The 14,232-nt window shown below is 48.1% G+C and overlaps 1 protein-coding gene across 1 annotated transcript in view; it reads left to right on the plus strand.

Annotated features, from left to right (window-relative positions):
- Positions 1–14,232, plus strand: part of CFAP46 (cilia and flagella associated protein 46) — a 1,487,057-nt gene that overhangs the window by 1,397,209 nt on the left and 75,616 nt on the right. The gene's annotated exons all lie outside the window — the stretch shown is intronic.

The raw sequence follows: 14,232 nt of genomic DNA on the forward strand, positions 1-14,232 counted from the left end.
AGCATTGGCATTCGCAGCCTCGTTACAAAATTGAGCTTGCACCTGGGCCGTCTTCGTGCCTCCCTTAGTTTCAAGGAGACGGAGTGACTCCCACCCAACTTTGTGAATTTTATTAGGTCATGCACCTCATATTTGTGGGGCCAGTCCCCTCTGGAGCTCCTTTGTGCCAAGGGGCTCCAGAGGGGCCCCTACTAGTCTTCCACCGGCGGGTTTGTCTCCGGTGCCAATCGGCCCATTTGGATCCAGGGATGGATTTGGAGCAGTGCAGGTCGAGCCATCCCAACCTTCCCTGGCTCCACTGCTGATTTTCCCCATCGCCAGCGCAGTCTTCAGACTCTTTTCGATACGAAGCCGGATGGGCATCCTCTGACACAGATTCCTGCTCCGACTGGGGACAGTCGGCCCAGGCCTAGTCTCTTGCTCGGACTTGGGAATGATTGCGAGGGGCTACAGAGCCTTGATGAATACCAGCCACCTATATGTCACGAGGACACCTGGTATAGAGGATCTGGCGGAGGTCTGTGGGTCAGATACTGGCTTAGTTTCTCCTCCTACTGTGGCTACTAAGGAAGGAGCCTCATTCGCTACAGTTGTGAGGAGGGCAGCTGAAGTCCTAGACCTTCAGCTAGCCACAGTACCTATCAAGGCGAATGTCTTGACTGAGGTGCTTCAACCATAATTGACCACATCTGAGCCGCTTCTGTTTAATGAAGCCCTCACGGACATTCTATTCAGGGCTTGGTCCAAGCCATGCACAGGAGCTCTGGGACTCGGTCAATTGACTGCCGCTGTCGCCCCACCCCAGGGGACTCCAGTTTCCTCAGAATACACCCCACTCCGGACAGTTTGGTGGTCCAAGCTTCCACTTCCAAATTAAATTCTGGCATATTACCTGCCACTTCCCTGTACAGGGAATCCAATAGGCTAGATACCTTGGTGAAGAAGATGGTTACTTCTGCCAGCCTGGCACTCCCACTCGCTCTGGGACTCAGTTGCGCAGGTGCTGCCTATGGTCTTGGATAAGGCCCAAGCCATACTCTCTCAAGCTATTGCTGACAAGGGACTCTGGTAAGTTCGCCATATGCTGTAAGCTAGATACGACTGACTCGCTAGGCAGAGCGGTTTCATTTTCCGACTGACTCACTAGGCAGAGCAGTTTCATCATGTGTTGCCTTACGGTACCACGCCTGACTGAGGACGACTGTTTTTTCTCGGGAATTCCAGGCCTCACTCATGGACATGCCCCTTGATGACTCCTACCTCTTCGGAGACAAGGCATACGCCCTGCTGAAGTTCTTCAACAAGGACAGCAGGGCTACGGACAGGTCCTTTGGCCCTTCTATGGCCCCTCACCAACTACTGTTCACCCTCCGTTTGTTTTGTCGCCAGGTAAGGGGCTTCCAGCCAGGTCTCCTACTGCCCAGCCACTAGAGCCAACGCACTTCTCAGTCTTTGCATGGCCGAGGACACGCCATCCAAAGACCTTGTGGATCAGGTATCCAGAGGTCGGGTCAGTCCACCTCCCTCCTGCAGCTGCAGCCTCCAAGCTCTATAGGTTTGCCCTTTGACCATCATGGGCTTCCAGTAGGAAGCAGGATACGCCTTCACTTGCACCACTGGAGTTCGATAAGATCAGACCGCTAGGTTCTCCTGATTGTCAAATGGGGCTATTCCCTCTCCTTTGTGACTACCCCTCCACTCATGCCACCTACTTGTGATAGGCTGACTGAGGACCACATTTCGGCACTCCACCAGGAATTTCAGGCTCTCTGGCTAATAGAGCCATCAAGAGGCTGTTGGCATCTGAAGTAGGTTGTTGTTCCTGCTACTTTCTGGTGCCCAAAGAAGATGGAGGCCTTTGTCCTATCCTAGACTTGTGCCCTCTCAATTTCTTCCTCAAAAAGGAGAAATCCAAAATGCTCATGCTCACTCAAGTCCTGTCTGCTCTGGAACTTGCAGGATGCATATTTCCATATTCCTGTCCTGCCTTCCCACAGACGCTACATGTGGTTCACAGTGAGCTTCGAGTACCTTCAATTTATTGTACTTCCTTTTGGGCTTACCAGCGCCCCTCTGGTGTTCACCAAGGCGATGGAGGTGGTTGCAGCACATCTGCTGAGTTCAGGGGTTCCAATCTTCCCCTCTCTCGATAACTGGCTGTTAAAGGTGGGCTAGACCCAGGTGGTCGTGTCCCACAACCAGATTACTTCGGACCTCCTATAATCGCTGGGGTTCACTATCAACATGCCAAAGTCACACCTGATTCCTTCTCAGATTCTCTCTTTTACCAGAACTGCTCTGGATACTGCAGTTTTACGCTTATCCTCCAGAGCTGCGTGTCCAGGATATTACGGCTGTTATAAAGATGTTTCAGCCTCTATCTTGGATTTTGGTGAGACTGACTCTGAGGGTACTGGGCCTCATGGCCTCCTGCAAACTGCTTGTGACACATGCCCATTGATAAATGCGGGCACCGCAGTATGACCTGAAGTTCCACTGGGCGCAGCATCAGAGGAATGTCTGACAGACACCTCACTGCTGAGCTGTGCTGTCCAACTGGAAGAGGTGGAGATCAGAGGACTGGTCTCTGGAGGAATTCAGACTCCACATCAACCTGTTGGAGCTCCAAGCGTTCCGATTGGCAGTGGAAGCCTTTCTATCCTCAATCAAGGGAAAGCTAGTGCATGTGTTAATGAACCACACCACCACCATGTGGTACTACAACAAACAGGGCAGGGTGGGGTGGGGTCGTCGACCCTCTGTCAAGAGGCTCTGCATCTTTGGACATGGCTGGAATGTCAAAGCATTTCCCTGGTGGGTCAACCCCTTCTGAGGTTCTCTGAATGCCAGAGCAGATCAAGTCAGCCAGAGATGCCTAGCGGATCATAAATGCCATCTCCAACCAGAGGTGGTTCAAAGTGTCTTTCAGCAGTGAGTAGAGCTTTGATTAGATTTGTTTGCCACTGTGGAGAACTTATATTGTCAGCAGTTTTATGAGCTGGAGTTAAAAAAAGGCAGCTCTTGCTTGGAGACATTTTTTTATCTCGAGTAGAGCTCCGGTCTCCTGTATGCCTTTGCAAATATGCCACTCCTGCCCCGGGTTCTTAAGATCTAAAAGAACCGGGCCCAAGGCATTTTTATGGCTGGGCTCAGAGAGTCGGGAATTCCAAGCTATTGAGCATGCCCATCAATCCTCCAATCAGGCTGCCCCTTCTGGAAAATCTCCTGTTGCAGCAGCAGGGGGGGGGGTTCTCCACCTGAACCTGTGAACACTCCGCCTTCATGTGTGGTGATTGAGCGGAAACAGTTGACAACTTTTGACCTTGCGACCAAAGTCTGTAATGTAATTGGCAGACCCTGGCCCAGTAGACCTCTGCATTGGGCACATTGAAGGGTTATTTATCCGCTATCTCAGCTTTTCTGCGGGTGCCAGATCAGTCCTCCCTTTTCGAGACCCCTATTATAAATAGCTTCCTTAAAGGTCTTCAGCATGTTTCCTCCAGTTCCCTTTGTTATATCTCAATGGGACCTCCATTGGGTTCCTCCTTTTCCAATTTCTCTGATCAGCTTCATAACCTCCCTCTTAGGCTCCTCACCATCAAGATGGTCTTTCTGGTGGCAAATACATCTGCCCAGAGGGTCAGTGAACTGCATGCACTATCATTTCAGTGCCTTTTATTCAAACAAAACTGGTACTTTGGACTCAAGCATCCTTCTTGCCGAAGGTAGTTACCCCCATGCCTACCTTTTGCTCTCTGCCTCATCCCTCTAAGGAACAGGAGAGACACCACCGCCTAGACCCAAAAAGGACCCAAAAAGAGCATATTAGTTCTACCTTGCCTGCTCACAACCATTCCAGGTGGACGATCAACTCTTTGTGGGGTATGTTGGAGCCACGAAAGGGAGGGCTGTGCAGAAACAAACCCTCTTTCCTTGGATTGTGCTCTGCATTAATTTCTTCTATGTACTGGCCAATAAGAAACCCCCTGAGGGCATGCATGCTCATTCCACTAGAGTACAGGCTGCGTCCACTGCGTTAGTATGCAGAGTTCCAGTCCTGGACATCTAGCATGCTGCAATGTGGGATCCGTTGCACACGTTCACCAAGCACTACTGCCTGTACAGTCCAGTCTGTCGGGATGGGCACTTTGCCTGTTTGTTCCTGTAGGACTTTCTAGTCTAAATAAAGTTTGCAGACTCATCTCTGAGGAGGTATTGCTTGGGTAACTATTCTAAGGTAAGGAATCTGCAGCTAGAAGTTTCTATCAGATGAACAAGTTACTTACCTCAGGTAACACCTTAACTGATGGAGACTCTTTCTAGACACAAATTCCTTACCGATCCACCCATCCTCTCCACTCTTCGAATTAATTATAGGTTCATGTCTGTTCTTCTTTTCCAGTGCCCTAGTTTTCACACACCAATGGTCAGTGTTCTTTGTGGCTCCTGGCATGGAAAATCCAGAAAAGAAACTGATGTCAGCTCTCTGGGGTGGCACCTATATAGGCTCTGCGCACGTCACTTCTAGTGTGGATGACGCCGATGACACCACACAGAGCCGAACTACACCACCTTCCGGTGCGCCTGGGCACTGGTCATGAAAAACTTCTGGATTCAGTCTGACATCTGGGGATAATTCTAAGGTATATAATCTGTGGCTACTTTGAGTCTATACCAGATAAGGCATTACCGAATGTAAGTCACTTGTTCTACAGGAAGACAGGTGGTAGTTACTGCTTCAGTATATATTCACAAGGTGAGAGATCTGTGGTTAGAAGTATCCATCAGAAGAACAACTTACTTTGGCAAGCTTAGTATAGTCAGCTAATGTCCGATATGTCAATTTTTGTGCAGTTCTATGCAAGGAAAAAAGTTTAGGGGTGGTGAAAAAGTTGTGTTTCCCATTACAGCACCCATACGAAATTCTGCTCGAACATATAAAGCAAAACCCACCGTACAGATTTGCACCAGACTTGGCATTAAAGTTCAACTTTACTCTGAAAGCGTGCTTTTGTTTGTTTAGTTCAATAGTTTTAGAAATGGTGCAGAGTAGGCTTCAAAGGGTATCTCTGCCATTTAAAAGCTCAATAAAAAAAATGGTGACACCTCTCAATCATGTTTTTTTTTTATAACAACTTTTATTTGGTTTTTCATTGAAAGGATGGGCGATAGCCCTACAATGACCTGTAGGAGAAAAAGGTTTGATATCTCGAAAAATCCAGCATTTTTACCAATTTCCAACACCTGCCAAACATGCAGGTGGTACAACTCAAACAAATTGCAGACATTACTAGATCTCAAGACATGAGTATATGATAAATTAGCATAGAGATTCATTATCAAACACTGCGGGATAGTCCGGGCTATGAGCCATGGAGAAAAAGAGGCACCAATCAGGGGTCTACTGGTGGTAAGGGGGAGAAGCTCAATTCCTCGATATGATGCCCACCGGGTCCAAATCTTTCTGTGTTTAATAGTGCAACCCCGAGCTAGGAATACTGCCATTTCTGCCCCCATACATCTTTCTAGTTCGGCCTTCCATTTTCCCAGTGTTGGGGGAGACGTCCCTTTCCACAATTGTGCTATGTCTCACTTGGCGATAGCGAGAGCTAAAAAGAGTAAGTGTTGTTTATACTTATTTCCCCCAATGTTGTCCGTGCTGTGTAAGAGGAAGAGTTGCGGGTCCAGTGAGAGTTCCCACGCAAGCACCTCCTGAAGGCAGGACCTAATTCGGCACCAAAAGGGTTGCAACGCCATGCAACTCCAAACAGTATGTAAAAACGTCCCCTCCTCTCGGTCACACCGCAGTCATGTAGGGGACTGGATTACTTCCATCTGCCAAAGTCTGGTCCGTGTATAGTAAGCCCGGTGCAAATATTTAAATTGTATCAGGAAGCATCTTGTAGAGACCGCTGCAACCCGTGGGCTAGCAATAGCTTCAGCCCAGTCGTCATCTGTCAGATCCGGAATGTCGGCTTGCCACGCCAGCCGTATCTTGTCTAGTGTTGTCTGTGTATGGGTTGTTAGGGTCTGTTATATTTGCCTGATCTTGTGGAGGCCTAAATCTCCCATCAGGATACGGCCCTCTAATGGGTGAAATTCTGGAAGGGTCTCAAGCATGTGGATCAGGGGAGTGAGTGCATTACGGAGTTGGAGTAATTTGTAGAATTGTGTTTTGTGTACTCCGCCTGTAGTGGCTGGAAGGATTTCAGTGTAGTACCCCATATCACATCTCCAAGAGTCGATATCCCCACTAGATTCCATCCTCGTAACCCCGCCAAGGCGTCCACTCGGCGGAGGTACGTACCCTGCCATAGTGGGGTTGCTCGAGTGAGCTTCCCACTCCAGCCCATTTGTCGGACTTTAGCCCGCCACAGCTGTATCACGACTTTACCTGCTGCAGGCATAAAATCCAGGTGTGTGACTATATAGGAGATGAAAGAGAGGGGTTTGTTCCATTGCTGCATGCTCAATCGCATATGCCGGGACCAAGGGGGAGTTATGCCACCATTCATTTACCAAGAGTATGTGGGACGCCACATAATATGAATAGATGTCTGCTGCTGCGATGCTCCCTCAATATGTGGATTGCACATGTATGCAGAGAGCAACCCTGACCGCCCCATCATTCAAAAGAAATTTGTTTTGTGTGGCGGTGACCTATGCGAACCAGGACCACGGAATATGATAAGGGAAGTTTTGGAGGCACTATAAAATCCAGGGCAGCGATACCATCTTGAAGATGGCCGAGTGCCCATATAAGGACAAGGGGAGGGAGAACCATATTGCTGTTTCACTATTTAGGCTTGCAAGAAGTGGAGTGATGTTATGCACCCATGAGACCTTAGGGCATGGCGACACAAAAATACCGAGGTACTTAAAGCCATCTGTCGCACGGGATAGCTGTGATGCCCATGCATCGCGGTCTTAATGACCGCACACTGGAAACAGCACTGATTTTGCTGGGTTCGTTTGTAAACCAGTAGTTGTCCCAAACAGTCTGAGGATTTCCAGGATGCGGGGCCTGGAAAACCAGGGATCTGTCATAAAAAGAGGACATCATCTGCGTATAACACGATACGGTTCGATAGCGATGGGGACCATTCAAAGCCGCGTAGAACTGGGTCACTTCTAACCCACGCTGCTAAGGGCTCGACCGCAAGGGCGAACAAAGTGGGGACAGGGGACAGCCTTGCCTAGTACCTGTTTGGATAGGGAAGGGGCGAGAGTGTTGCCCTGCTATTCGGACAGATGCCGTTAAGTTTGCATAGAGCAGGCGTACATATGCAGTGAAACGTGGTCTAAAATGAATCGCCTTGAGCAGTTGGAAAAGGTATACCCAACTAAGTGTGTCGAAAGCTCTGTCAATATCGGCCAATAGCATGGCAGCCGGACGACCCAGCACTGGGGCTGCTGCTAGAGCATTATGGACCCTCCGGATATTATGATGGGTAGCTCTTTGAGGCATAAATCCCGACTGGCCAGGATGAATCAGATCCGAGACAGACATACGTAGGCGATCGGCAAGGACTTTCCCCAGCAGTTTAGGCTCAAAATGAATGAGGGAAATGTGGCAGTATGTGGAGGGGTCTTCCGGAGGGCAGCCGGGATTGAGGAATAGAACTATTTCCGCATGTCGCCAATCCTGGGGCTACATGGTTAAGTCCTCAGCCTCCTGGATTGCCGCCAATAGGTGGGAGCCTAATAGGTGGACTTTTGGCCGCAAGAATTCCATAGGGAATCCATTGGGACCTGGGGCCTGCCCCGGGTGTAACACATTGAGTGCTCCAGTCAGCGCATCCACTGTAATCGGAGCCTCCAATTGTTCACGCAGATGGTCAGGATCTGGCTACACCCTCCGGCGATGTACACAAGGAACCGTCTGCGCCGCGAATAGTGGGGACGATCGCTAGAGATTTAGCAGCCTGGCAGAGCTGGTGGAGCATTCTACTTGATTTGTCACCCCATTGATAAAACCGGTGTTGTGATGCCTCCCAAATTTCTTTGGCCTCTACCATTAGATATTGCTGTAGTTCCTGTTGCGCCTGTAGCAGGTTATGCCGTACCATAGGGCTAGGGTCCCGGTTAAGCTGCAATGCTGGGGCGGTCTGGCGCGATTCCAGAGCCGCCAGTTGCTCCCGCCTTACGTGTTTTCCATTGGTGTGATAGCTAATTTTGGCACCCCGAATGGTAGGCTTGAGGGCTTCCCACAAAATGCATCGGGATGCGGCTAAAGGGCCATTGGAATCCAAATATGTGGAAATAGCAGTGTGGAGCATATTTTGATAGTCTGGACACCGAAGATACCAGGGAGACATGCGCCAGCGAAAGGGGGGCTTGCGAGAGTGCTTGTGAAATTACAGGGTGACTGGGAAGTGATCAGAGAGCCCGCGTGGATGTGAGTTACCTGTGAGAATCGATGAAGGAATAGGACAGGGGCGAAGAAGTAATCTAATCGAGACTGCGACCCATGGACTGCAGACAGGTATGTGTAGCCATGCTCTGTGGGGTGATATTCCTGCCAAACGTCTGCCCAACCCAGGGTGGATACCAGTAAGCTCAATTTAGTGGGACCGAGTGATGGTTGGTGATCAACACTGTGTTGTCGGTCTAGTGGCCCCATCGTGTCATTCCAGTCACCCCTAAGAAGGGTCAAACCCTCTGGCACATCCCCCCAGACTCCAGTGATCTTGTCTATGAAAGTCGTTCCCAGCGGGGGGCCTATATACTGCCTATAGTAACCTGTTCACCATGCAGCATACCTGTGACGAATAGAAATCTGGCCCCGGGTTCTGTCCTGTGAGCAATGTTTTGGAACTGGACCCTGCGGTGTTTTAAAATAGCCGCCCCGCGAGAACCCTCGGTGAACCCTGCATGATAAATGTGATGAAAACCAAATCGGGCTAGACATAGGGCCTTGGTGCCTAGGAGGTGGGTTTCCTGCAAGAGTGGAATATCAGCCCCGTACCTCTTAGCTTGACGCAAGACAGCGCCCTGTTTTACTTTATTCAGGGAACCCGCTGTCAATCATGTTTGAATTTTTTAAGATTGTGATTGCTGATGAAAGGGATTTAATTTTTTTGTGATTTTGAAAATCGCAAATGTTGAAAAAAATCTAAAATCGCACGCTGGGGGGAAAAAATCCACAGCAATTGAGTTGCAACATAAGAGGTGTCCAACCACAAAGGAGTGCTGGCAGCTCTAAGAGGTGTTGAAAAGGGGGGAAAAAGCTGGGTTAAAAACTAGTTACGATTCCACAGAATTCATGATTGCATCCCTTTCACTTTAAACTATACCAGAATAGAACCCCCAATACACACAACCAAATGTAATGTACATTGTGTATGGCAAACACCTGCTGTGCACAGCTGAAGGCCATCTGCAGCAGGAGCTGGTGCCGTTCCCCAAAGCCTTTCTCTTTCTCATCCTCAGTTGATTCAGAAGCTGCAGAAGATTCAGCTGGAGTGTCCAACTGTCTGCTAAACATGTGCAGGTTGAAATCGTCTGTCAGGATATGCTTGATGTTGTTAGAAATGCTCTGGTTTCTTCTTAGTACACTCGTCAAGGGTAGACCATCTGCCTCAGTCTCTAACTGCAATGTCTCCTGACCTTATATCTCCATAGGCTCAGGGATGGCACCTAAAAAGAATTTATGGATGGCAGCACCTTTCTCTGTCCACACAACAACATCCACAACATCACTCAGGAGCCAGGCTCGGCACCACACTCAAAGTTGTTAATGGGCCCTCACTCACACGCAAGTGAAGGTCAGAGCTTATGGAAGGGCTTCTACCTAGAGACCAGAAGTTTGCTTGGCTGGCAAGGCATTTGACTTTAACTGTTAGCAGCATCCTATACCACAGTGGTGCATGAAGCTGCAGAAACTCTGGATTTGACTTTGCTCTCTGAAGAACCAAAATCCAACATTTTCCCAGAAATCTTGCAATCTACTTCTTCAGTTTCAGAACCTTTGTTCCAATTCAGCAAAGCGCTACTAGAACCTGTCTTGGCTACCTAGGAAAAGCCCTTCATGGGTCTAGCAGTCACAGATGCCTTCGCCCTGCTGTAGTTGACTGGAAATCCTTTTCCTAACACCAGTTTCAAGTCAGCCTAGTGGTTCAGGCGCCATCCTCCAAGCTGAACCCCAACGTCTTCCCTAAGCATTCCAGCATGCTTCTCTGCTCTTATGACAATGTATTTTGTGATTCAGCCAAACTGGCATTGTTAAACCTGCCTGAACGCATGAAGAAGTGTTTTTCTCAAATTGGTCAGTGATAACTTGGATGTCCCAAAACAAATCCTGAAGTGTGCTTGGATTCTGCAGACTTGTGGTCCTGGGGACAGCAATCACTTTATGCCAATATGCCTGAATGCTGAATTCTACTGAAACAAATTTCGTTGTGCGTGCTGGATCGCCAAATGCAATGCAGCGTGCGTATCGAAATTTGTTTCATTTATTTATATGTTTACTTACCTCTAATCAGCCATAATCCATAGTTTACTACCCCTCACCCCTTGTCAGCGCCCAGCAGCACTCCCACCACGGGCTGCTACTGTAGGGCCCAGTCTATCACTCTTCCAACTTTCTTTCTTCCCCTTCATCCTACAGAAGAGGCAGAGAGACTCTATAGGCTGGATCCTAGGCATATGGCCTCTTAGTACATTGACCATGCTCAACAGAACAGATGGATGATCAACTCATTGTGGGTTTTGGCAGTGCCAAGAAAGATAAGTGACTAAAGCACCATTTTGCTTTGGGTCATCCTAAGTACCAAGCTTTGCTGTACTTTGGCAAAGAAAAGCCCTCTGGAGAGCATGTGCGCCCTCTCCTCTAGGGCAATGGATGTTTCCGCAGCTCTCACCAGAAACGTTCTGGTGGCTGACAACTGTGAGGAAGTCACTTGCTCATCTTTACATATGTTTGGTAAACACTATTTCTTCACAACTTAAGCGTGCAATGGTGGCTACTTTGCCAGGACTATGCTGCATGACTTTCTTTTTAATTGGCACTACCCATTCCCACCTATCAACTGGATTTTGCTTTAGGATGTATTCTTTAGGCGAGGAACTTGAAGGAAGATGTATCAATCTGAAGAAAAATTACCTTTGACAATGACATTTCTAGTGGATACATAAGCATCCTCCAGATTCCTCACCAACCTTTCACCTCCCCTAATGAGTAACTGCCCTGTATACAATAGGATTCCGAAGTATGGCAACGTAATATGTGCTGTTATTGTCACTGTTGTTGATTCTCTCTTGGTTCCTCTCCGCACGCCTTTCTGGGAGTATGAAAAATACCAGGGACTCAAGTCAGCGTGCAAGTTGCCATGTATTATATGCTGGTTACATGTCAGCTGGGCAGAGCCACATAGAGCCACATGGTGGTGCTGGAGCCCTACTGGCAGAAAAAAATCCTTCTAGACCAGTCTGATGAATGGGAAAATATTTTTACGGTGTGGAATCTCCAGGAAGATTATGCATCCACCAAAACTATTGTTACGAAGGTAAGCAACTATTACCTCTTGTGAGGAGTTGGGCACTGTTATGCTACTCCTGACTGGTACTGCTTTTGGTTATTCAAACTATGATCTCTGGGTTTGAAATGTGATCATGCATCGTTGACTTTGTATTGTCCAAGAGAAGTGGCACTCAGTTTAACATTGAAAATGGTAATCTTGGCAATGTGATATTAGGAATCCCAAGCCGAAGGAGAGTACAAGATCATTTATGTGATTGATACTTCCGCGTATCTTTCACACAGTTACAAGAGTAAATTCAGAAAAGTACTCTTCAGATGGATACTTTTTAGCACATATTCCTCACCTTGTAAATATCCACAGACTGTATCTGGTGATTTATTTTCTCTGCAGTTCCTTTGCACATCAGTATGTGGCATCATGTGTCTCTGCTCGGAGTCAATCCTACCCTTAATGTGACAGTAGACACATCTCCTGACACTAGCCTTCCCTCGCTCTTACCTAATGTGGCTACAGAAGAGTCTGCCTTCTTCACCACTGTCATTAGGAGAACAGAGAAGTTTTAGATCTCACCCTGTCCACCACTGTGGTAATAACAAATGTCTTAACTGAGGTCCTTAACTTAGAACAAACAATGCAGGGGCCTCTCCTCCCTTGCAACAAACTGAAGGACACATTGTTGGGCACCTGAGCATCGTGTCCTGCAGTGAACAGGCAGATTGGTATGGGACACAAGTCTGTCCTGGGAGATCCTTCCTTCCTTCCTTCTCCAGCAACCTTCACCAGAAAACCTGGCAATAGAGGCCCCAACCAGCCGACTGAGCCAGAATGTTTTCCCGACAAAACCCTCAGACAGAGAGTCGAAAAACAATGAGACCTGCGGCGTAACAAAGACCCCTTCAGCCCCCGCAGTGCGGGGTGGCCCCCTCTATGTACCTTGCAGGGCCCCCCTCAAGTTTTGTCATGCCACTAAGTGAGACTTTCGCAACAAGAATATTCTCTTCAGCTAGTCTTGCTCTAGGACCAGTAAAGGCCATAGGTCTCCTAGGGATATACTCGCATATGTTGTGGGACATGGTGGCAGACATCTTGCCAATGTCCTTAGATGATGTTAAACCTAACATTCAGCACCTAATGTTTGCTCGGTTTGACAGGTCACCTGGGAGAAGTGGAGATCAGAGGACTTTGGCCTTTGGCAGATGCTCATCTCCACATCAACTTGCTGGAGTTCTGGGTGATTCACTTGACATCAAAAGCGTTCCTTCTGACCAGCAAAGGGGAATGGGTACAGATTATTACAGACAACACTACTGCATTGGGGTATTGCCATTAACAGATCAGAGTGGGGTCATGGGTCCTGTGCCAGGATGCCCTGGACCTCTGGAAGTGAGAGAATGGTCAGGACATCTCCCTGGTGGTCGCACAGCACCAGGCAGGACCTTGAAATGCCTGAGCGAATACACTCAGTCAATATTTATGAGCAGATCACTAATGGCAGCTGAAATCTGAGGTGGCACCGGGCATCTTCCAATATTGGGGAGAACTGTGGGTTGATTGCTTTGTCACCTCCGAGACCGCACAGTGTGTAGTCTAAACGTTTGCCCGTTGGAGTTCCCAGTGCAGTTGTTGCTCAGAGATGCCTTTTGCTTCTATTGGAGCTCACAACTCATGTATGCCTTCTCGCTTCTGTCTGTCTTGCATAGAGTTTTCAAGATCAGTAAGGATCAGGTAAAAATCATCCTAGTGGCCGTGCACTGGGTAAGGAGAGTGTGGTACCCTGTTTAGTGGCCATGTGCATGAACCAATGCACAGCTGTTCTCTCCGCCGCCTCATGATAAAGGCCATTTTCCTCAGCAATCCCTTCAGCTTGCCCTGTGAGTGAGCTACAAGTGCTGTCAATCTGCCGTGTGCCACCTTCTTCACAGATAAGCCAGTACTTACAACAAAAACAGCATCCTTTCAAAATGGGCAGTCTATGCCACTCCCAGCTTTCTTCACCCCACCTCATCCAACTAAAGAGGAAGAAATACTTCATCGACTTGAGAGTCCTGAACTTTAACATCAATTACACTTTAGGTAGATGATCAGCTCTATGTGTGTTTCTCTGGGATGAAAAAGGTTAATGCTGTGCAGAAAAAAACCATCCCCAGATGGATTTTCTTATCCATTACTATCTGCTATGTGCAGCCGAGAAACAATCTCCAGAAGGTCTTCACACTCATTACTTCAGTTCAAAGGCTGCTATCACTGTTCTGGTGCATGGTGACCAGTCTTGGACATCTGTCAGGCAGCTACATTGGCGTCAGTCACACGTTCATGAAGCACTACTTCCTGGATAGCCAAGTCTTGCAGGGGGGCATTTTTCCCATTCAGTCCTACAGGATTTCTTGGTCTGTGCAACTCCAGAGACCCACCACCTGGGTGGTACTACTTTGATAGCTATTCACAGGGTGAGGAATCTTCAGTTAGAAGTAGTAATCAGAAAAAACAGCTACTTGCCTTCAGTAATGCTCTTTCTGGTGTATACTATCCTCATCTACTCCATTTTAATAGTATTCCAATCTATAGATCAGCACAGTCGTATAGTCTGATTTCCAGCTGCTCAACGTCCAATGGTGCGGACAGAGATAAGAAACTGATGTCCACAGGCAGATGTGCTGGCTATGTTGGGTCCCGACTTCACATCTGGGGTGGGACGAACCTGATGTGGTACCACACCACAGAATAGCAACACATAGTGGAATTGCTGAGG

This window comes from Lissotriton helveticus, chromosome 5_1, assembly GCF_964261635.1.
Source record: "Lissotriton helveticus chromosome 5_1, aLisHel1.1, whole genome shotgun sequence".
NCBI classification, from domain to species: Eukaryota; Metazoa; Chordata; class Amphibia; order Caudata; family Salamandridae; genus Lissotriton; species Lissotriton helveticus.